At 43.7% G+C, this 23,924-nt stretch overlaps 1 protein-coding gene across 1 annotated transcript in view; it reads right to left on the bottom strand.

The window, feature by feature from the left end:
- FAM3D (FAM3 metabolism regulating signaling molecule D) overlaps nt 1-23,243 on the bottom strand; it is a 79,825-nt gene extending 56,582 nt beyond the window's left edge. Inside the window, exon 1 of the mRNA XM_073569812.1 lies at nt 23,096-23,243. The gene's annotated coding sequence lies outside the window, so the exon portion shown is untranslated. The remainder of the gene's footprint in view (nt 1-23,095) is intronic.
- Nucleotides 23,244-23,924: the final 681 nt, after the last annotated feature.

Below are 23,924 nucleotides of genomic sequence, written 5' to 3'. Positions count from 1 at the left end.
GTGTTCTTTTTCTTCTATGTCATTTATAAGACCAAATTCAGGACAATTATGCCCTGCTTTTAAGTCTCATCGTGCTAGGTGGATCCGCAGAGCCCCAAGGAGCAGATGAGCAGGTGTGATGCAGCACGGACTGATGGTGTAGTAGAAGAGACTCGGCAATAAGGAACCGATGTGGCAGAGCTCAGGTACACAGGAAGTTCTAAGGCAGAGCTGAGTCAGTGGGGAAGCAGTCTTATGGCAGTAAAGGTGTAGGGGCGATTTTGCAGAAGATCAATGCAGAGCTGGCTGTGGAACAGAAGAGTTGACTCAGCAATATAATAGAGCTGTGTTTGTCACTGTGATCAATGTAGAGCTTCCAGCAGTGTAACAGAGTAGACACAATGACAGAGCTGACCAAGTTTGTCACAGAGTCCAGAATATCAGAGTTGGTCAGCAGTACATCAGGGTAGACTCAGCGACATAGCAGGGCTGTGTTTGTCACTGTATCTAATATAGATCTGTTGGCAGTACAATGGAGTAGACTCAGAGATAGAACAGAGTTCATTTTGTCTCAGAGTCTAAAATATAAGAGCAAGTTAGGCTACTTTCACATGTCCGTCGGTGGCATTCCGGCGCCATGCGGCAAAAAGATGGAGTGCCGGATCCAGCCGTGAACGGAGGGACCGGAAGTATATGCGGCGCATCTTACGGCGCCTGACACGGCTATGTTGCAAAGGGGTCACCAGGGAAGAAAAGGATCCAGGAGCCGGTGAACGGGGTATGAAAAAGAGAGAGAACGTGGTATGAAAGAGAGAGAGAACAGGGTATGAAAGAGAGAGAGAGAACGGGGCATGAAAGAGAGAGAGAGAACGGGATATGAAAGAGAGAGAGAGAGACCGGGGTATGAGAGAGCGAGAACGGGTTAAAGAGAGAGAGAGAGATATCCGGGCATGCGCACAGGGTAAAACCGTGCATGCGGTGGCCGGATCAGGTAGAAGTCTGATCCGGCGGCCGGAATGTGCCATTGAGAAACATTGTCCCGCAGAGCCGGAAGGGCTGCATACGTCCATGTCCGGCTTTTTTCGCCGGACAAAAAAATGCTGCAGCACCCGTCCTGTCCGGCCGCCGGACAGAGGAATTCAGCCGGATCCGGTAAAAACCGGAACAAACGGAAGCACATGCGGCGCGATCCGGCGCATGTGCTTCTCAATGACAAAAAAACGCATCCGGCGGTAAAAAAAAACCGGATCCGTTTTTTTACACTCATGCCGGATTGTGCCTGACGGCACAAACCGGATGTGTGAAAGAGGCCTAAGTGGTACAGAAGGGTAGACTCTGGTCATAGTGACAAATTCAGGTCTGCTATGTTACTGAGCCTACCATGCTGTACCACTGACCAGCTCTTTCATTCTAAACTCTGAGACAAACTCAGCTCAGCTCTATCAGTGAATCTACTCTGTCATAGCACTGGCAGACCTACATCGGTCATAGAGACAAACTCAGCCCTGCTATGTCACTATGACCAATGTAGAGTTTGCCAGACTCAGTGATAAAACAGAGCTGAGTTTGTCACAGAGTCTTGAATAGGAAACCTGGTCAGTGGTAGATGCCCAAGTACTTTGAGTTTGTCATGAGACCAAGAGAGAACTGAACAGCACTATAGAAGAATACCCAGCAATGTAGCAGAGCTGGGTTTGCCATAAATATTTGGCAAAACTGACCAGCGGAATAATGGAGTACCCAGCAATGTAGAAGAGCTTGGTTTGTCAAGTGAATCAAGGATATTGAAGCTTTGGAAGCCAACTTCCTGAATACTCAAGGCAGCATGATGTCAGAGATGCTCACCGGGACATCATGACGTGCTGAGAGGATCAGAGAGAGCTGATGGCAGGAGGAAAATGCAGGACTTGGCTCTGAATGTAGGGGAGGAGAGAAACCCCTAACTCCAGGAATCTCCCCAAAATGCCAACTTGTTGGATATGTTCTTAGTAAGCACAAGCCATTTTGTGGCCAGTTTTGTGGGATTTATGGTCAGGATTGCTGGTAGGAACTCAGTGCCATTAAGAGGCACTATCCTGAGGCCCACTATAAAAGTATTTTCTCCAAGAAACAATGCTTCAAGAAGAAAACATCTCCTCATCTCCTTATTATCATAACTGAGGAGACAACCAATATTCCTTCTGCTAGATGAGATTCATAGATAAGATCTGAATTTATAGCAAGGTCTCGTATGTACAATATAGCTCCATAAAACTTCTATGGATAAAGCATTATAGGTCTGTAAAACTCACAGCAGGCATGCTCACAGCATGGTAACATATCCATGTCCATGAGGCCTTAAAGGGGATGTCCAGGCTGAAATGAATAGTAGATTGCCAAATTGTGACAGCATGCCACGATTCCCCTGTACTGCCTCCATGGGTGGGTGGTCGCATGACCACATGTAAGTGATTTGGCAATAAGGCGCCAGTCTCTTCTTTCAATAGAAGAAATGAGATAAGTAGAGTTGAGCGAAACAGGTCGGCCAGATTCATAAGTCGCCGACTTATGCCAAAGTCGGGTTTCGGTCGGCGAAACCCGACCACAGCGTGAAGTCGGCCATGCGGTCGGCAAAACGAGCGCTAAAGTCGTATTTCCCTGAAGGCTTGCACGTGACTTTTTTCAGCCAATGAGCAAGGACGTACACTGTGGGCAACGAGATGACATGTGCAACGTCCGGGGAGAGAGAGAGAGATTTGTGTTTCAGTCGGACCTCCGACTTTTCACGATAGTTGGCCGATTTCGTTCGACTTGACTCTTGAGAAAGTCGGGTTTCATGAAACCCGACTTGACCCTAAAAAAGGCAAAGTCACTCATCTCTAGAGATAAGTCTAGTCGGCAAGTGACTACAAGTGTGGAATCGCAACAGAATTGTGAAGACCAGAGTTAGCGTAGCTGTGCTAATTTTGCAACTCATGATATCAATTTGAAACTTCCAGAATAAATGTAGAATGACCATGTTCATCTAACTGTATAGCCTTCATAATAATGCTATAAAAATTAATCTGTATAGTATAATATTAGAATAGGGGGAGGGGGAGGAAGGAGATGCAGCTTCAGTCTCTCTGCCTCCAGATGATGAGACTGTATGCTGTGAGAGGGAAAGCAAGCACACAGCTCTGCTCCAACATCGGCAAAGAGAGAGGTAAAGACTCAAATATGACGTGAATCTCATGTACATTTCCAGTTGATTTTATTAAATTAAAAAGGTACTACAATTATACTTTTTTATATCACGTTCATGATTTCTGTGACACCACATTCTGAGAACTGTCTGTCAGTACTCACCAAAAATGAGAATTGGGTTCCCAAGGGAATACTTAAAGCGTTTTTTATTTTTTTTATTTATTTTTATACATTTTTCTTATCTAGTTCACACACCTAATACTTAATTCCTCCCCGTATAATACAGACAAGGATATAATAGAACCAGTGCTTCAAAGTTTCTCAAACATCTGGGAATTCCTTTTTATAAATGATCTTCAGGACCTCGGCTCCCGGAGACGGCTCAGGAAGTCTCCGCTGCCATGTTCACAGGTTTTTGCTCAGATAAAGCCGCTAAAGATGAATTAAATTGGTCTTTCTTTTAACATTTTTCTTCAAACTGTTCAATTAGGATGGACATAAAGTTTGAAAAGTTAAAACTAACTTTTGTTAATAAAAATGAATTTAAAAAAGGTACAGTAAACCTTGAAATCAGGGCCGTAACGATCAAGGTCGCAGAGGGTGCGACGGCGACCAGGCCCATGCGGGAGTATCTCCTGCCAATGCCAGTGCATATTTCAGTTGGATGTGCATCCGAGGACACATATTCAACTGAAAAGCATTGTGGTACAGAGACCGGCTGGGTCCCTTCACCGCAATACAAGCTGCTGGTCAGAGGCCGACAGCTGACATCAGTGTGCAAGTCACTGGCAATGCACGGCAGTGACATCATGCACTTCCCGTTGTTTGCACACTGAAGTCAGTTTCTAGCTTCTGCACTGGCTACAGAAAAGAATGCCGGGAGTAGGGGAAATGCGAGTAGTATCGTTTATTATTTTTATCCGTTAAAGCGCAGTGGCAGAATGGGGTACATATATACCAGGATGGAAGACATGTATACCAGGATGGGAGACATGTATACCAGGATGGGAGACATACAGTGGGTACGGAAAGTATTCAGATCCATTTACATTTTTCACTATGTTTCATTGCAGTCATTCGGTAAATTAAAAAAAAGTTCATTTTTTGCTCATTAATGTACACTCTGCGCCCCATCTTGACTGAAAAAAAAACAAATATAGAAATTTTTGCAAATTTGTTAAAAAAGAAAAACTGAAATATCACATGGTTATAAGTATTCAGACACTTTGCTCAGTATTCCGTAGAAGCTCCCTTTTGAGCTAGTACAGCCATGAGTCTTCTTGGGACTGATGTAACAAGTTTTTCACCTCTGGATTTGGGGATCCTCTGCCATTCTTCTTTGCAGATCCTCTCCAGTTCCGTCAGGTTGGATGGTGAATGTTGGTGGACAGCCATTTTCAGGTCTCTCCAGAAATGCTCAATTGGGTTTAGGTCAGGGCTCTGGCTGGGCCAGTCAAGAATGGTCACAGAGTTGTTCTGAAGCCACTCCTTTGGTATTTTCACTGTGTTCTTAGGGTCTTTGTCTTGTTGGAAGGTGAAACTTCGGCCAAGTCTGAGACCCAGAGAACTCTGGAAGAGGTTTTCATCAAGGATATCTCTGTACTTGGCCGTATTCATTCTTCCTTCAATTGCAACCAATTGTCCTGTCCCTGCAGCTGAAAAACACCCCCATAGCATGATGCTGCCACCACGTTTCACTGTTGGGATTGTATTGGGCAAGTGATGATCAGTGCCTGGTTTTCTCCACACATACTGCTTAGAATTATCACCAAAAGTTCTATCTTCATCTCATCAGACCAGAGAATCTTATTTCTCATAGTCTGGGAGTCCTTCATGTGGATTTTAGCAAACTATGTGGGCTTTCATATGTCTGGCACTGAGGAGAGGCTTCCGTTTGGCCACTCTGCCATAAAGGCCCGACTGGTGGAGGGCTTAAGTGATAGTTGACTTTGTGGAACTTTCTCCCATCTCCCTACTGCATCTGTGGAGCTCAGCAACAGTGATCTTGGGGTTCTTCTTTACCTCTCTCACCAAGGCTCTTCTCCCACGGATTGCTCAGTTTGGCTGGACGGTCAGGTCTAGGAAGACTTCTGGTGGTCCCAAACTTCTTCCTTTCAAGGATTATGGAGGCCACTGTGCTCTTAGGAACCTTGAGTACTGCAGAAATTCTTTTGTAACCTTGGCCAGATGTGTGCCTTGCCATAATTCTGTCTCTGAGCTCCTAGGACAGTTCCTTTGACGTCATGATTCTCATTTGGTCTGACATGCACTTTGAGCTGTGAGGTCTTATATAGACAGGTGTGCGCCTTTACAAATCTGTCCTATCAGCTTAATGAAACACAGCTGGAAGGAGTAGAACCATCTCAAGGAGGATCACAAGGAAATGGACAGGATGTGACTTAAATATATGTGTCTGAGCAAATTGTCTGAATACTTATGACCATGTAATATTTCAGTTTTTCTTTAATAAATTTGCAAAAATTTTTACATTTCTGTCTTTTTCAGTCAAGATGGGGTGCAGAGTGTTCATTGATAAGAAAAAATTTATCAAATGGCTGCAATGAAACAAAGAGTGAAAAATTTAAATGGGTCTGAATAATTTCCGTACCCACTGCACATACCAGGATGGGAGATATATATACACCAGGATAGGGAACATATATACCGGGAAGGGGCTCAGAATGGGGAACATATAAACCGGGAAGGGGCCCAGGATAGGGGACATATATACCAGGAAGGCAGACATATATACCTGAAATGGGTCCAGAGTTAGAGATATTAGTTTAGGGTGGGGGAGATTAGTAAAGATGGGCGAACCCGAACAGTAAAGTTCGGTGTCCGTACCGAACACCTACTGTTCGGGCACGGACACCGAACATGGACTTCTCCAGGAAGCCTGTGTTACTGTTCGGGTTCAGCTGCCCGAACACCGGGCGTTTGTTGCACTGTCATGTGCATGGCAGCGCAGCAAACACCGCTTCTGATCTGCAGTGAAATCATCTCCGTCGGTCAGAGAGCCGCGATTCCCACACAATCAAAAGACAGCGTGAGCGCTCAGCGGTGATCGAGGTATAAAGTTTACCTCCGGTCACTGGTGTCAGCTGATGGGACCACTGCTCCCATCCTCCGAAACCTGCTGCCGCTGATTACAGTGAGAGCAGGAGCGGCGGATGGGAGTATTCATCAGTCACTCCTGTGCTTTAAATAAATAATTAACGTAAAAAAAAAAAAGCGTGGGTTCCCCTGTGTTTTTGATAACCAGCAAGGCAAAACTCACAGCTGGGGTCTGCAACCCTCAGCTGTCAGCAAGGCTAGTAATAAAGAATAGAGGGGTCCCCAAGCCGTATTTTTTTAAAATGATTTAAATAATTCAAAAAACGACATGGGGTCGCCCCATTTTTACTCAGGCTGGTAAGGGGCCATGGATATTGGCCCCCCTGCCTAAAAATAGCAACCCACAGCTGCCCAGAAAAGGCACATCTATTAGATGCACCAATTCTGGCGCTTTGAGCGGCTCTTCCCACTTGCCCTGTAGCAGTGGCAAGTGAGGTGATAGTTGGGGGGGTTGATTAGTACATAATGAAGGGGGGGGCAAAATGTGTGCCCTTATATGATTTAGAACGCTGCAAGGGCCCATACACCCATACAACTGACCAACATGGGGGGGGCAGGACCAAACTTTGCACAAGGGCCCATTGGACTCTAGTTTCAGGTTTCTGAAAAAAAACAGGGGGAGGACCTTAACAATTCTTTATCTTACAGCAGTGAGGAGAGGCTCCTGCTGTAGATAATTTTTTTACCCACATATAGGATAGTGAGGAGATGGGGCACATACTGTATAGAAAATTTATTTTTGTATTTCTGAGTTTTATTTGTAATACGAGTCATACCTTAAGAAATATCTCTATGGTAAATAACTTCTACATTTCCCTACATGACTAAACATATTTTAAGGAAGTCGTTTCACAATTAAATATTTATTCATTAGATCAAGCACAATGTTTAAATTGGAATCATTTGGAAATACGTTATCCTCCCACTTTGTGTTCTATTTAAGTCCGCTCATCTAATGTATTCTGGTTTTCACTTTGCTTTTAAGTTTTTACTCACCAGGAAGCTAGAGTTATATTGTGTGCATACCTGGCCCAGCTCGAGTATTGCTCAGCTTTCTCCCCAGCTCTTTGGCCTTGTGGATTTGTCACTCTAATTATGTCTGTGTAAGGGTGTGACAGGGACTGTCATACACCTCTCCCCTTGAAGATAATGATTGTGACTTGTGTGGAGACACGATGGTCAGTGGGTGCTCTCGTCCGCTGGCCAAGCTGTCTTAAGAAAGACCGAATGGACCTGGGTTCATCCCACTGAACGCCTGCACTCCTTTTCTGTGGGCAGAATACTACTCAGACAACACAGGGTGAGGGTAAAACAGTATGCCAATACTTTATTGAACCACCAAACAGACAATAACATATAGAACAGTCCCAGCATATACCCAAGATGGTGCAAATTACAGTCTCACCCTTCCGCTGGCTCACCAAGATTAGAGCAACTGTGACTTTGGGGCTTTCAGAGCTGACTTCCCCCACTAGATGGCACCCTGCTTTTGGTGGACACCCACAGAGAGGAGGCAGCGACAATCTTTGGAAGCATATCCATTAAGGCATGTGGCCAGGTGACCGCAGGGTCCCAACCTGGCTTCTCTGAACATCTCCATGGGGTGAGGTGTCCAGGCGGTCCCCAACCTGGCTTCCCCAAACGTATTCATGGGGTCAAGTGACTGGTGGGTCCCAAGCTGGCTTCCCCAAATGTTTTCATGTGTTCAGTGATGGTCAATGGAACAGATCTGTATTCTTCTACCTAGGGCCGTGCTCCCTTAAGCTGGCATCCTGTAGAATGTAAAATCTGTGTTCCCCTTGATTGAGCCATGGTGCCTTTGCTGTGGTTCTGTAGAGTCTTTTTGCAGGAGAATAAAGATAATTTTTATACCCAAATCTTTGGTTCAGGCCATCATCCACAGGTCATGGATGATGAGATAAACTCTCGTCGTTTCAGTATTTTATCAATCTGCATAGATTGTCCTCCACTCTTCTGAAGGTCAACAAGCTACATGGACTTTTACAACGGGTAATCAACATATTAGCAAACATTGATTGTTCAATGACCCTGCGTTGCTGTCCTCCAAAGATAACAGACAAAAACCTGTAGGAACTGATATAAGAGGTAAACAGCAACTATTTGACAATTCACAAACATCAAGTCAACCTTCAGATTCATCTGAACAATAGTTTTTGACTCTTGATCCACCAAAAAAAAAAAAAACACATCAATTCAAGAGTCAACGTTCAGGCTCATACGAACAATAGTCTATGTCTCCTGGCCTACTGAAAATAATAGTCTGGCATAATTAAGATTACATGCTGTGTCGTCACAAATTGTGTATTTGAATATGTGCTTGCATTGTGCATAGAATCTCATGAGCACTATTGTGTGCAATTAATGTACTGTAATGGGATCAATGTATAATGTAATTGATGTGTAACATATTGGGAAAGTCTAGGGTTAAGTATAGAGTATGGGTACAGCTAGAGCATCAGAAATAAGAATGGGATAGGTGAAGTTGTGGGCACATTAGATACAGAAAGTAAATTGCACAGTTAAATGTTCGAGAACAGCTCAAACATGAAAGGGGGGCGGTTAGATAAAAAGGGAATCACTTCCTGAGTAGTGGGAGTTAAGATAAAAGAAGTTATAGCAGTAGTTCAAGGCCAGAGGGCTGGAGGACAAAAAAAAAAAAAAAAAGAGTACGGGCTATTTGGCAGCATGAAGACGTCTGCCACAAATTTCAACAGATTTTTCTGGAACATCCGGGAACTACGACCCAACTGAGGTACTGAGAAGTGTGCCTTGATATCTTCCTATAAGAGGAAGCCGGATGGGGAATCATATAGGGGACTTGGTTGAGGACTCACGGAAGCTGCAAAGTTGAACGCAGTATCCCAGGTGCTAGAGATGCCAGTGAGGAAAGGGATAGCTCAGGCTGAAGAAACAGTGGATAAAAAGAACTGTGCTGTTTAATAAAACCCCTCTCCTGTCTGTTAGAAGTGTCCGGTCTCTTTGACAAGGAGCGCAGCACTTGTATGTTCTTTGCTATAGAGCTTGCAAGTGCTGTTTTGTCGTTTTCCGAATACTATCAGCTTCAGTGATCCTGAGCTTTTCTGATCTTGCAGAGGCAAAACTGTCTCCACTTGTAGCATCAGAGATCGTAGTTTAGGCCAATGATTAGACCACGGCACTTGATCAACCTGTCAATCATGCAAAAATACAAGGAGAAAGCCCTGAGGTTAAGGAGTGGCGTGCTCCTAAAAAGGAGTGTTGAGGCAACCCCTTTAAACCTAGCACTACCTGTACTTATATGCTTTATTCTGACCTTGATATTTGACACTTTTTATATTTAACCTACAGGAGGCATAACTGTAGTGGTCTCAGGGTCTGCAGTTGGCCCCTAAGAAAAAACCTAAAAGATCTCTTAAGCCCATATGGGAATACCAAAATTATTAAAGATCCAGGATTGTTGGGTCTCTATTGGAAATGTTGCATTTGGGACCAGAAAGCTTTAAGTTACGCCATTATCAAACAAGCAAACAATAAGAATTGTGTTAGTACAGTTCTCAGATTAGAGATTATCCAGGTGACCATGACCTGGAGAACAAAGTTTATGCCTCTAAATGTCGAAGGTGAAGGCAAAGGTATAAGATTCCCATTTTTTGAAACATGCATGCGATAATGAAGACTCACCTCAATTCATGTTTAGGACAAAAACCAAAGGCTATAACAAACTTATCAAGAAGATGTCCCGAAGACCCTTCTGTTTCTAAATGATTTTACAGTGTAAATTACCAACTTTTTAAAACATTTTTTATACTTAGATTTTCCATTATTCAGAATCCCTCCAAGCAACCAGTGTCAGTCTATGATAGGTCAATGCCAACTCCACTCCATATATGGTGTCTTGGTGTATTCACTTTCACATTCCAAAGATTCCTTCCAGGGGTTGTTCCAGTATACTGACGCCATATTTGTTGCATCATAATTAGCCATTCTCTCCTTTCACAATGCTATCAAACCAGATGCACTCTACAATTACTATATAAACTTATTCCTAATATTGGAACTAATTTTTTTGTTTGCCTTCGATCTCAGGTCTCCTGAGGTCCCATAGGAAATGGGGGAACTGGAAAGTCAGCAAGTTTTTCACACACACACACACACACACACACACACACACACACACACATATATATACACACACACACACACATATATATATTTATATATACGCTGTATATATAAAACATTTTTGCTAATTTCTATTTCACAGATTTTCATTATCTCACAGATATTGAACAAAGAAAATCATAACTGCACTAATTAAATGATATTGGGCTTGGACTAAATAAGAGGTTCATACACACTGTAAAAAGTCCACACAAGTGCCCTGGACTTCACTCTGGCATTACGAGGACTTAAAAGCTGCACTGTATGCCAATTTTCATGCAAATTCAGCCTGGAAATTTTAAGCAGCATTTTAGATGTGTGAATACGCCATAAAGGAAAACAGACAGGCTCCATTGCATCCACACATTTTCCCCATAGTCATTGGCAGAGTCATGTAATCTTTACCATGACTACTGGTCCAATGCAAGTTCTCATGTGTAGACAGGAGGTCACTCTATGACTTCATGTCACTATAGGATGACATCACATATCTAATATCAGCGCTTAGGCACAGCCTCTCACAACACTTTTTTTTTACTTTACTCTGTAATTTCCCTATTGCAGCTGAAGATTTCTGCTTTACATGAGAGAGCAGTTGTATAGAAAGTGAGTCCATATAATTATTAACTACAGAGTTATACCCATCCCCTGAATTACACCAACAGCCTATACCTATAGGTGATGTGTACAGACTCTCCAGTGTATCCTATGAGATGGAGCTTCACACTTCTAGAAGTCAACAGGGAGAAACCTATCACCAGCAGAAGGCAAAGAAAACAGCGAAAGCTGCATCACATAGTCTCCAGTGGATCCTATGAGATGGAGCTTCACACTTCTAGAAGTCAACAGGGAGAAACCTATCACCAGCAGAAGGAAGATAAGACAGCCAAAGCTGCATCACATAGTCTCCAGTGTATCCTATGAGATGGAGCTTCACACTTCTAGAAGTCAACAGGGAGAAACCTATCACCAGCAGAAGGAAGAGAAGACAGCCAAAGCTGCATAACATAGTCTCCAGTGTATCCTATGAGATGGAGCTTCACACTTCTAGAAGTCAACAGGGAGAAACCTATCACCAGCAGAAGGAAGAGAAGACAGCCAAAGCTGTCTACATTGTGCTGTATGTCATTGATCTATCACTTTGTTGTATAAAAAAATAAAAACATTTCTGGAGCGCTGCTGAGGAGAGGGAGTGTAAATTGGCAAATACTGTGTAATAAACTCACTGTTATGACTCTGCTCTGTTTCACATTCCCAGTGATTGGGTCTGCTAATATTCTAGTTTCATACTAGTAATCATGTGCCGACTACTTTCTCTTTCACTTTTCTGAATACAGACCTTTACACTCAGACTATGGTAATCTCTCCATTTTAGAACACTGCTTCTTCCATGGTAATCCTATTAAACTTGACTTACCACCAGTCTGGGCCAATTCTTGGTAGATATTTTAAAACATGTACGAAAGGTAAAATTCAGGTGTCCCCTGGACAATCGACCAATCACTGCATTCATTGTACAATCTGGATATGAGAAATTAAATTTCTTGTACCCATAGTGTGTCAAAAAATCTATGGGAAAGTGGAGCTCCTAGCCTACTTGTGTTGAATTCACAAGTAAAAAATAATAAATATCACTATGGAATGAATGGCCGGAATTTGACATCTCTCTGCAGTTGATGAATCTTTTGCCAATCGGGAAATCAAATAGAAAAGACTTCAGAGATTTACACAAATGAGTATTGCAGCATTGGGGTCCTGGGTTCAAACCCCACCAGGGACAACATCTGCAAGGAGTTTGTATGTTCTCCCCGTGTTAGCGTGGTTTTTCTCCAGGTTCTCCGGTTTCCTCCCACATTCCAAAGACATACTGATAGGGATTGTAGATTGTGAGCCCCAACGGGGATAGAGATAATGATGTCTGTAAAGCGCCTGTCCATGGTGTAACCTTTCGGCAACCTTGAGGAAAGAGCTAGATAAACGTTATTTTGGGGCCTAGTGGAAACGTTGCTTCCATTTTTCTCACAAGGTTCCAATAGTGAATAAAGAGAAAGAGACGAAAAGGATGATAAATAGATTTCCACCTTCCTTCATCACTAGATGCTCTCTTTCTGGCTCAATAATTCACAAGAAACTTAGTCATATATCTTATCAGAGAAATTTTCTTCTTTCTCCTCCTGGACTGATCATTCATTCTCAATATTATAAATTCACAGGTAAAGATGTGTCTTCAGTGAATTCAGATTTCCCCACTAATGAGATAGGAGATGACAGCTGGAACTCATAAATTTCTATGGAGAACTGTAACTGTTGTGTCAGGACAACTTGCAACAGAATGTCTCTCTCAGCTTCTAGCTCCTCCCCTCTCCATAGAATCTTGTAAGCACCAACTATCATGGAAAATGTCCCCACTGAATACATATTTTAAATACTTTACACATGATATGAGAATGAGAGACCAATCAAGGAGGGCAAAGAAGAAGATGTATATAATATCTTCGGGTGTACTATTGCATTAAAAGTTACAATGATGATTACTCTCTAAAGACACCCTCTCATCAGCTTAGACAAATGTATTTCAGATTTTTTGTAAAATGGTATTTCTCGATTCTTTGCAATAACTGCCACTTTTTTATTTACTCCTAGTGTTAATGATTATCAAAGCAATTCAAAGCTGGGAGGGATAGCAAACACTAGAGAAGTCAGAAAAATGATTCAGAAGGATCTAGATAAGCTTGAACAATGGGTCGCGACTAATAGAATGGTATTTAAAAGGGAGAAATGCAAGATTCTACATCTGGGCAAGAAAAATGAAAATGACATCTACAGAATGGGAGGAACAGAACTAAGCAACAGAATATGTGAAAAAGACATCAAATGAGTCAATAGTCTGATGCAGCAGCAAAAAAGGCAAACAGTTCTAGGATGCATTAAGAGAACCACAGAGTCTAGATCATGTGAAGTCATTATCCCCCTCTACTCCTCCTTGGTTAGACCTCATCTGGAATACGGTGTCCAATTTTGGGCACCACATTTTAAAAAAGACATTGAAAAACTGGAGCAAGTTCAGAGAAGAGCTACCAGGATGGTGAGCGGACTGCAGACCATGTCCTATGAGAAATGGTTGAAGGATCTGGGAATGTTTAGCTTGCAAAAAAGAAGACAGAGTAGACTTAATAGCTGTCTACAAATATCTCATGGGCTGTCACGGTGTAGAGGGATCATCATTATTCTCATTTGCATATGGAAACACAAGAAGCAATGGAATGAAACTGAAAGGGAGAAGATGCAGATTACATATTAGAAAAAAACTTTTTGACAGTGATGTGATCAACGACAAGTGGAACAGGCTGCCACGAGACGTGGCGAGTTCTCCTTCAATGGAAGTCTTCAAAAAGAGGCTGGACAGACAACTGTCTGAGATGGTTTAGTGAATCCTGCATTGAGCAGGGGGTTGGACACGATGACCCTGGAGGTCCTTTCCAACTCTAACATTTTAGGATTCTATCATGACTTGTTATTTGAAAGGAACAGATCCCATTGCCTTTGAGAATAAGTCGTCATGGCTTGGCCCTATATACCTCATGGAAGAACCAGTGGCACAGAAACCAGTGATTGATACATATGAACCGGGTGAGTTTGAATTCTTTCTTAACTTGTTCACTCTTGAATGTTTGATGACTTGAGCCCCATTCGATCTCTTGTCTAAAGCCTATGGAATCTATAACAGATCCCTCCAGGATTAGTCTCTTTTTCACCCACCTTCCAGGCCCTTCTCAACAATGGTCAGTATTCTGACTTCAGCTTGATGTCATTTACTTCTAGCCTACTTCTCCAACCTTTACATCCTTTGTGGTTTCCTTCACCCGAGTTACACAAACTTTTTTTTAGTTTGCAACAAAGGAAGTAAAACAAATGTAGACTAACCTCAACAATGCATTTTCCTTACAGAACAATAGAGCAGATGACTATATTCTCGTTTCTTAATGGAAATGTCCTGAGCCTGAAGATATTGCTTTGTGTTTCTATTACTGCATTATTCCTACAGTATACATTGAACTAACTTCTAAAAAGTAAACAAAAAATGTATACTATGAATACTAAATGCTTAAAAAATATATTCTCATGACGTGTCAGTAAAAGCAGTAGGGAGATGATATCTATGGTGTCCCTTGTGGTTTTTCTTTGCAGAAACAAAGGGCTATTTTCAACTTTGGAATTTATCCTTTATCCACAATAGGGGATAACTTCCCGATTGCTGGGGCCTACACCAATCCTGAGCACCAACGTTTTGAAGAGCCCTGTGTAAACGAAGCAGTTATTGATCATGTTCACCTCTGATCAATTCATTCCTAATCACCAGGGATTGGCTGGTCTTCAGCACCCCCATAAGGGTGGAGCAACAGTGCACATGGTCAACCACCTCTCCATTCGCATAGGCCTGATTCTCGGGATCGGTGTGGGTCTCAGAGGTTGAAAAGTTATTCCCTATTCCATTGATGAAATATAACTTCTAAACTTAAGAATATCCCTTTAATATATCACATGTCCCCTTTTTATCTTGTTCTGAGATTTTGTTTTGGTCTTAAAAACTTAATTCATTGATAGACAGTTTGTTTCCAAAACAAAGAGGACGAAGAATGAAGCTCAGCAGACCTCATCAACATTTCTGGTTCAGGCACTATCCTTTGATGTGTCTCAAAAAAAGCAGCACAGCACTTTGAAAACCAAGGCAAAAATATCCATTTTGCCTAATAGGAGGAGAGCCAATTTTCAAAAATGACTTGTGACCTTTAACACTCTGAGGACTCTAGGACTATATCCAACCAGCTCTTTAATGCAAACGCAGTGTCACGATCCATTTTTGGATCTGTGTCAGTTTGGGCTTCTCAGATATAAACTTTTTTCCTTTCTGGACGTCAGGGGTTAATGTCAGTTTTTCCCCCCGGTGGCCGCTGGTGTTACTACATGTTTAGTTAGTCTGCTTGTGGTGACCACTCCCACCTTCCCATATAAGGTCACCTGAGGCATCAGCTGGTGTTAGTTATGACAGGTCCTTCTTGGATACCAACCATGGTGAAGACTGGAGCTACCTGGTGCAGTGGTGGTTCAGCTTATCTGATATATGCCATATAGGGACATCAGGTTAGTCTAGGACTCAGCCGCAGCAGAGTGCATGAGGTGTCCCTTTCCCCGTTCCCTATAGCAGGGCCCACCGTTGTAAATGTGTCCCTGGAGTCCCCTTGTTTGTCCAGTTGTTTTGGTGACCGACCGATCATCGGGTCGCATCACGCAGGGCCAGTCACATATCGTGACACGCAGCCTTAGTAAAGTCAATGTGACCTCTACACATATGGCTGTGGATAAATGGATGGTAACCATTCTTTACTGCTCTGCTGTCACACACACACACACTATCTGTACATTATATTCAGCTTTTTGGGCTTATTTCTATCATTAAAAACTGTGCTATCCTCTCTCTAAACAAATTCACCCCAAAATGGCAGCTGCATTCCCTGCCTCGGCTTTTAAGCAGGCTGCGCTATACTATGTGATGGCTGTGCTAGACCATATGATGATGTTATAGCTACCACGCATTGCTGAGAAGGCCGCCGCCTGGTTGCACCTGAAGCCATGCAATCTTTCTCTGGCTGATGGAATCTTGTGTAAAATGGAGGCAGATATTTGCGGTGATTTGTGGAAATCAAACTGCAAATACCAAAATTTGCCACTTTTTTTGGCCTTACAAAAAAAGTGGTGCAAATGGATAATAAATTCTTCTCATTGGACTCATCTCTCTCAATATATTCAGCATTTGTTTCAGAGGTAAAAAGTAGGTCAAAAACAGGACAAAAATTTAAGACCGGCATGCCGTTAATGACAGCTATGAAGAAGTGCCGGAGGGGTTCAGGACACCTACATTGTGCTTTTCCCTACAGCATAGTTATGTATAGTGATGATGATGATGTTATGCTCAGATGCTCATGACGAGAACATAGTATTACCTCCATACAAGTCAATAGTGCGGCTGCACTTAGATACTGGGCACAATTTTGGGCTCCAATGTATGACAGACATAGTTGGACTAGAGTGGGTGCAGAGAAGAGCGACCAACGATATTAAGGGAATGAGTGGTCTGCAGCAATAAGACAAGTTATCAAACTTGGGGTAATTCATTTAGGAAAATCTAAGTAGGGGCGATCTTATTTAAATGTACAAGTATATGAGGGGACAGCACAGAGATGTTTCTAATGACCTTTTGACACCTAGGCCTGCAATAATGTCAAGAGGGTATCCTAGAGGAAAGAAGGTTTAATTATATTCACAGATGGTGATTCTTTACTGTAAGAGCAGTGAGACTATGGATTTTCTTACTGTAAGAGCAGTGAGCCTATGGATTCTTTAATGTATGAGCAGTGAGCCTATTTATTCATTCTTTACTGTAAAAGCAGTGAGCATATTGATTCATTCTTTACTGTAAGAGCAGCGAGCCTATGGATTTTTATTGTAAGAGCAGTGAGCCTATGGATTTTTACTGTAAGAGCAGTGAGCCTATGGATTCTTTAATGTATGAGCAGTGAGCCTATGGATTCATTCTTTACTGTAAAAGCAGTGAGCATATGGATTCATTCTTTACTGTAAGAGCAGCAAGCCTATGGATTTTTACTGTAAGAGCAGTGAGCCTATGGATTTTTACTGTATGAGCAATGAGCCTATGGATTCTTTAATGTATGAGCAGTGAGCCTATGGATTCTTTAATGTATGAGCAGTGAGCCTATGGATTCTTTACTGTACGAGCAGTGAGCCTATGGATTCTTTAATGTTTGAGCAGTGAGCCTATGGATTCTTATCGTATGAGCAGTGAGCCTATGGATTCTTTAATTTATGAGCAATGAGCCTATGGATTCTTTACTGTATGAGCAGTGAGCCTATGGATTTTTACTGTAAGAACAGTGAGATTATTGAACTCTCTGCCACATGATGTAATGGTTGAGTCAGTACAAAAGAACATATAGGACATGGATGCCTTTCTTGAAAAATATAGTATTACTAGATTATGGCCCGATGCTATCGCATCGGGAGGATGCGATAGCATCACACCTCTTGCCATGTTAACCCTCAACACACACACTCCTCAACACACACTCCTCTCACCTTTCACCATCTCCACTCACTCTTTCACTCCACATACGACCCCTTCTCTCACTCCGTCTCTCATACTCACGCCGTCATCGCCGCTGCTCCACGATCCCCGACATCTTCTTCCGCCGGCGCCATCCTGGATCCAGACGTTGTCCACGCCGGCGACATGTTCTTGCGGCGACGCCATCTTGAGTATCGTGAAATCCCGCGATAGTCAAGATAGCGTCGCCGGAATAACATGTCGCCGGCGTGGACGACGTCGGGATCCAAAATGGCGTCGGCGAAATCTCGCGAGTTTTCGCCGACGCCATTTTGGATCCCGACGTCGTCCTCGCCGGCGACATGTTCTTGCGGCGACGCCATCTTGACTATCGCGGGATTTCGCCGATCCAAAATGGCGTCGCCACAAGAACATGTCGCCGGCGTGGACGACATCGGGATCCAAAATGGCGTCGGCGTAATCTCGCGAGATTTCGCCGATGCCATCTTTTTGGATCCCGAGTCGTCCACGCCAGCGACATGTTCTTGCGGCGACGCCATCTTGAATCTCGTGGGATTTCACGAAATCCAAGATGGCGTCGCCGCAAGAACATGTCGGCGGCCTGGAGAACGTCTGGATCCAGGATCGCGGCGGCGGAGGAAGATGTCGGGGCAGCGACGATGACGGTGTGAGTATGAGAAACGGAGTGAGAGAAAGGAACGTATGTGGAGTGAAAGAGTGAGTGGACGTGAGTGGAGGTGAAAGGTGAGAGGAGTGTGTGTTGAGGCGGTGTGGTGTGTTGAGGGTTAACATGTGCGTGTGTGTGGTGACGTCACCGGTTACAACTGGACGGAAGTTGTTACAACCGGAAGCTGCTTAGGGCATTTATTATTATAGATGATGAGGAAGAAGCCGTCTGTTGTTGGCGGTGATGGCGTGTAGAGGCTTCTTCAGCCAATGTAATAGATTTAGAGTTAGGGGATTCGTGTGTGAGACGACGGCGTTTATAAGCCTTAATCTTGTCAAGTCGATGCTGTTTTTCCTCAGGAGTCTCATTAGCACGGCGTTGTTTTTGTCGTAGTGCTAAAGCTGCTTTCCTTTCACTGGCATTGGCATACTGTGCATCGGTATTGAATGGTGGTATTGATAGGGCAGAAACAGATTGCTGATTAGTTATGTCAGTGAACGGCATATGGGATGAAGTGTAGCAGTAAATTGTTCCACATGCTGATGTGGAAGCATCCTGTTGTGAGTCTAATAATAATGATGAGGAAGAGGCCGTCTGTTGTCGGCGGTGACGGCGTGCAGAGGCTTCTTCAGCCAATCTTATGGATTTAGAGTTAGGGGATTCGTGTGTGAGGCGACGGCGTTTATAAGCCTTAATCTTCTCAAGGCGATGGTGTTTTTCCTCAGGAGTCTCATTAGCACGGCGTTGTTTTTGTCATAGTGCTAAAGCTGCTTTCCTTTCACTGGCATTGGCATACTTTTTGTTATGACTCATGTTGGCACAGGTAAAGGAGTCTATTTGGCAGTTATCTGGCAGTGAAGAAGGCGTCCTGGAGTATTGTAGAGTAAACAGATACTAATTGACCCTGTAATTGCCCAGCAGTAGTTATGAAGTGGTAGTGGCAAATTGGCCCTGTAGTTAGACACCGGCAGAGGAGCAAGGCAGCAGTAGTTATGGCGGAAGAGGCAAATTGGCCCTGTAATTAGACACCGGCAGAGGAGCAAGGCAGCAGTAGTTATGGCGGTAGAGGCAAATTGGCCCTGTAATTAGACACAGGCAGTGAACAGTCAGAGGAGCAAGGCAGCAGTACTTATGGCGGTAGAGGCAAATTGGCCCTGTAATTAGACACCGGCAGAGGAGCAATGCAGCAGTAGTTATGGCAGTATTGGCAAATTGGCCCTGTAATTAGACACCAGCAGAGGAGCAATGCAGCAGTAGTTATGGCGGTAGAGGCAAATTGATCCTGTAATTAGACACCAGCAGAGGAGCAAGGCAGCAGTAGTTATGGCGGTAAAGGCAAATTGTTCCTGTAATTAGACACCGGCAGAGGAGCAATGCAGCAGTAGTTATGGCGGTAGAGGCATATTGGCCCTGTAATTAGACACCGGCAGAGGAGCAAGGCAGCAGTAGTTATGGCGGTAGAGGCAAATTGGCCCTGTAATTAGACACTGGCAGAGGAGCAATGCAGCAGTAGTTATGGCGGTAGAGGCATATTGGCCCTGTAATTAGACACCGGCAGAGGAGCAAGGCAGCAGTAGTTATGGCGGTAGAGGCAAATTAGCCCTGTAATTAGACACCGGCAGAGGAGCAAGGCAGCAGTAGTTATGGCGGTATAGGCAAATTGGCCCTGTAATTAGACTCCGGCAGAGGAGCAAGGCAGCAGTAGTTATGGCGGTAGAGGCAAATTAGCCCTGTAATTAGACACCGGCAGAGGAGCAAGGCAGCAGTAGTTATGGCGGTAGAGGCAAATTAGCCTTGTAATTAGACACCGGCAGAGTAGCAAGGTAGCAATAGTTATGGCAGTATAGGCAAATTGGCCCTGTAATTAGACACCGGCAGTAAACAGGCATAGGACCAAGGCAGCAGTAGTTATGGTGGTACAGGCAATGCCAAGCGTCCGCACAGCAAGTCGGCGTGAGGTAAATGACGCAATTTCACAAATGCAAGATGGCGTCGGCGAAATCTCGCGAGATTTCGCCGACGTCGTTAAGGCTGTGTGCACACGCTGCGGATTAGGTGCGGATTCATCCGCGCGGATTTTGTAAAATCCGCAGGTGAAACCGCAGGTCAAAAGACCTGCGGTTTTACCTGCGGATTGCTCTGCGGTTTTGCCCTGCGGTTTTTCATCTCCTCAATAGAGGAGATGGCAAACCGCAGGAGAATCCGCAGAAAGAATTGACATGTCAATTCTTTCTGCGGATTGAAAACCGCAGATAATCCGCGCGGAAAATTCCGCACCGTCTGCACTGCGGTTTTTGATTCCCATAGGGAATCATGGTACTGTACACCGCAGCAAAAACTGCTGCGGGTCCGCAGCGGCCAAAACCGCTGCGGAACCGCAGCAAAATCCGCAGCGTGTGCACACAGCCTCACACCTCTTGCCATGTTAACCCTCAACACACCACACCGCCTCAACACACACTCCTCTCACCTTTCACCTCCACTCATGTCCACTCACTCTTTCACTCCACATACGTTCCTTTCTCTCACTCCGTTTCTCATACTCACACCGTCATCGTCGCTGCCCCGACATCTTCCTCTGCCGCCGCGATCCAGGATCCAGACGTTCTCCAGGCCGCCGACATGTTCTTGCGGGACGCCATCTTGGATTTCGTGAAGTCCCGCGATATTCAAGATGGCGTCGCCGCAACAACATGTCGCTGGCATGGGCGACATCGGGATCCAAAATGGCGTCGGCGTAATCTCGCGAGATTTCGCCGACGCCATCTTTTTGGATCCCGATGTTGGCGGCCTGGAGAACGTCTGGATCCTGGATCGCGGCGGCGGAGGAAGATGTCGGGGCAGCGACGATGACGGTGTGAGTATGAGAAACGGAGTGAGAGAAAGGAACGTATGTGGAGTGAAAGAGTGAGTGGACATGAGTGGAGGTGAAAGGTGAGAGGAGTGTGTGTTGAGGCGGTGTGGTGTGTTGAGGGTTAACGTGCGTGTGTGTGTGGTGACGTCACCGGTTACAACTGGACGGAAGTTGTTACAACCGGAAGCTGGTTAGGGCATTTATTATTATAGATAGGTTATGGCTACTAAATTCTGTTATAGGGCGTTGATCCAGGGAACTAGTCTGTTTGCTTTATGTGGAGTCGGGAAGGAATTGTTCCCCTAAAATGGGGCAATTAGCATCTTCTCCATAGGGTCTTTGCCTTTCTCTGGATTAAAATGTTAGATTATAGATTGAACTTGATGGACTTATATCTACTATAAGATGAGAAGTCAATGGAGTGAATTTATCATCCATTTGCACCATTAATTAGGTGTCAAAAAGTGGCAACTTTTGGCAAAAATGCGTTAAATTTGAGACTTAGGCTGGTTTCACACTTGTGTTTTTTTGCGCTGTATTTTAGCACTAAAAAACGCATGCGCTTTTTTTCCCTATATTTTGCATGGGATGCGCTTATGTGCGCATACACATGCGTTTGTATGCGTTTTTATGCGCATGCGTTTTTTTGTGGTGTGCGCTCCGGCGCACAAAATGCATCCTGTTGCATTTTTTGGGTGTCCGACTTGCCTCAAAAAAACGCATGCGCGCACAATTCGTTTTTTTTTACAGCAAGACACCCATTGTAAGTCTATGGGTGCGCATATGTGCGCATTGGCATGCTCATGTACGTGTTTTATTGCGCATGCGTTTTTTTGTTGAGCATTGGTTAGACAATGGAAATTAGGGGTTTGGGTTAGAGTTAGGGTTAGTTAAGGGGGTTTAGGGTTAGGGCTAGGGTTTGGGTTAGGGTTAGTATGGTTTGGTTAAGGGTTAGGGTTAGTTAGGGTTTAGGGTTAGGGGTTAGGGTTAGTATCGTTTGGTTAAGGGTTAGGGTTAGGGTTAGTATGGTTTGGTTAAGGGTTAGGGTTAGTATGGTTTGGTTAAGGGTTAGGGTTTAGGGTTAGTTAGGGTTTAGGGTTAGGGGTTAGGTTAAGGGTTAGGGTTAGTATGGTTTGGTTAAGGGTTAGGGTTAGTATGGTTTGGTTAAGGGTTAGGGTTAGTATGGTTTGGTTAAGGGTTAGGGTTAGTAAAGTCATGGTTTGGGTTAGTGTTAATCCTAACCCTATCTTGATTTTTTGGTGAGGCCAACAAATGTTGGAAAAAAAACGCAAACGCGGTAAAAACGCACTAAAAACGCATACAAACGCATAAAAACGCTGCGTTTTTTTCATGCATGCGCATAAAAATGCTTGAAAAAAACGCAGCATTTGTATGCGTTTTTTCCATGCGTTTCTTTGCGGGGAAAACGCGCTGCAAAAAAAAAAGCAAGTGTGAAAGTAGCCTTATATTGTTGCATTGTCTACAAAACTCTTGCCTGTTCGGTTTAAGTTCGGAGGATCCAAGTAAAGATCTTCAAGCTCTGCCGTGCTCAGCTACATCCGTACATCTATGGGCACCCAATCACTTCAAAAGCGTAAATTTTTTTTATTAGGGTCAATACTTTTGCTATAAAGCCCGACTTTAACAATTCAAATGGTAAAATCTTCCTATATATTTAAAAAAAGAAACCTTTTGAATTCCTGCAGACAGCGTGCAATAGGAGCAAAGTTCGGCCGTTATATAACAGTAAATGACGTAGAGCAAATAAAAAAAAACTTTATGATCTATTTACTGAAGGGCGTAGGAAGAAAAAATTTAATTGAATAAAGTAATGAAACAATTCCCAAATTGTTGTGATTTAACTCCTTCACCACCATATTTAGCGACTTTAGTCCAAGTCGAAGTCACCGAGAAGAATCTGATGACTTTGTAAAAGAATTTGTTTTGGAGTTTGTTTTTTTTTACCGATAGGCAAAGACATTTCCGTGACAAATATTGAATGGTAGGAGCTTACCTGTAAGGTGACAAATTCGGCTCCGTGACTGATCAGAACAAGTCAGTATTCGTCCAAGTGGGACTCTTGGCAGAGCTGGTGATTTCTGAAGAACGATTCCTGTTTGACAAGCTGAGTGAAGGAAGCACATTACACCTTGTGAAGGGAGGAGATTGGAGTCTGATAAACTGGAAATTCGTGCAGAGAGAAACTATAAACCTACCTGGTAACACGCCCTGATTTCTGAAATGTGCCCTCCCTGCGCAGACACCTGAACCCCATACACAAGGTCACAGCAATCTAGAAGATTAGGAGAGTCAGACGCGGCTTTCTAAACCTTCTAAGTAGTCTCCATCCTCTAGAGAGTCATTCTTTGAGCTGGAATAAAAAAAAAAAAATCATGGTGTTCAAGAACGATCCACATCAGATGTAGGTTTCTAATGTGATTTTTAGAGTTGAGCGACTTTTGCTTTTTTAGGGTCGCGTTTCGTTTCGTGAAACCCGACTTTTCCAAAAGTCGGGTCGAGCAAGATCGTCCGATTATAGGGAAAAGTTGGGGTCGTCCCGAAACACGAAACCCAATGTAAGTCAATGGGGAATAAAAGTCGGCAGTGAGAGGAGGACAGGAAACATACCTACAGTGCCCATTTGAATGCCAAAAGCATCAATTCTTCTTACTTAAGCTTGTCAACCTTAATTAACTTCATAATACAAGTTACGCACTGAAAAATGGGGGTTATTTGGCTAAATTTGTGGGGGGGGAGGGCTGGCTGCAGGTTTTCATGTGCCCTGGGCGAAAGAGCGCCCCTTTAACACATACCACAACTCATCATGCTCCGATACGGCAGAG

Source organism: Dendrobates tinctorius, unplaced genomic scaffold (assembly GCF_039654945.1).
Source record: "Dendrobates tinctorius isolate UK_male_01 unplaced genomic scaffold, ASM3965494v1 ptg000027l, whole genome shotgun sequence".
Classification (NCBI taxonomy): domain Eukaryota; kingdom Metazoa; phylum Chordata; class Amphibia; order Anura; family Dendrobatidae; genus Dendrobates; species Dendrobates tinctorius.
This window is presented reverse-complemented; position numbering and strand designations above follow the sequence as displayed.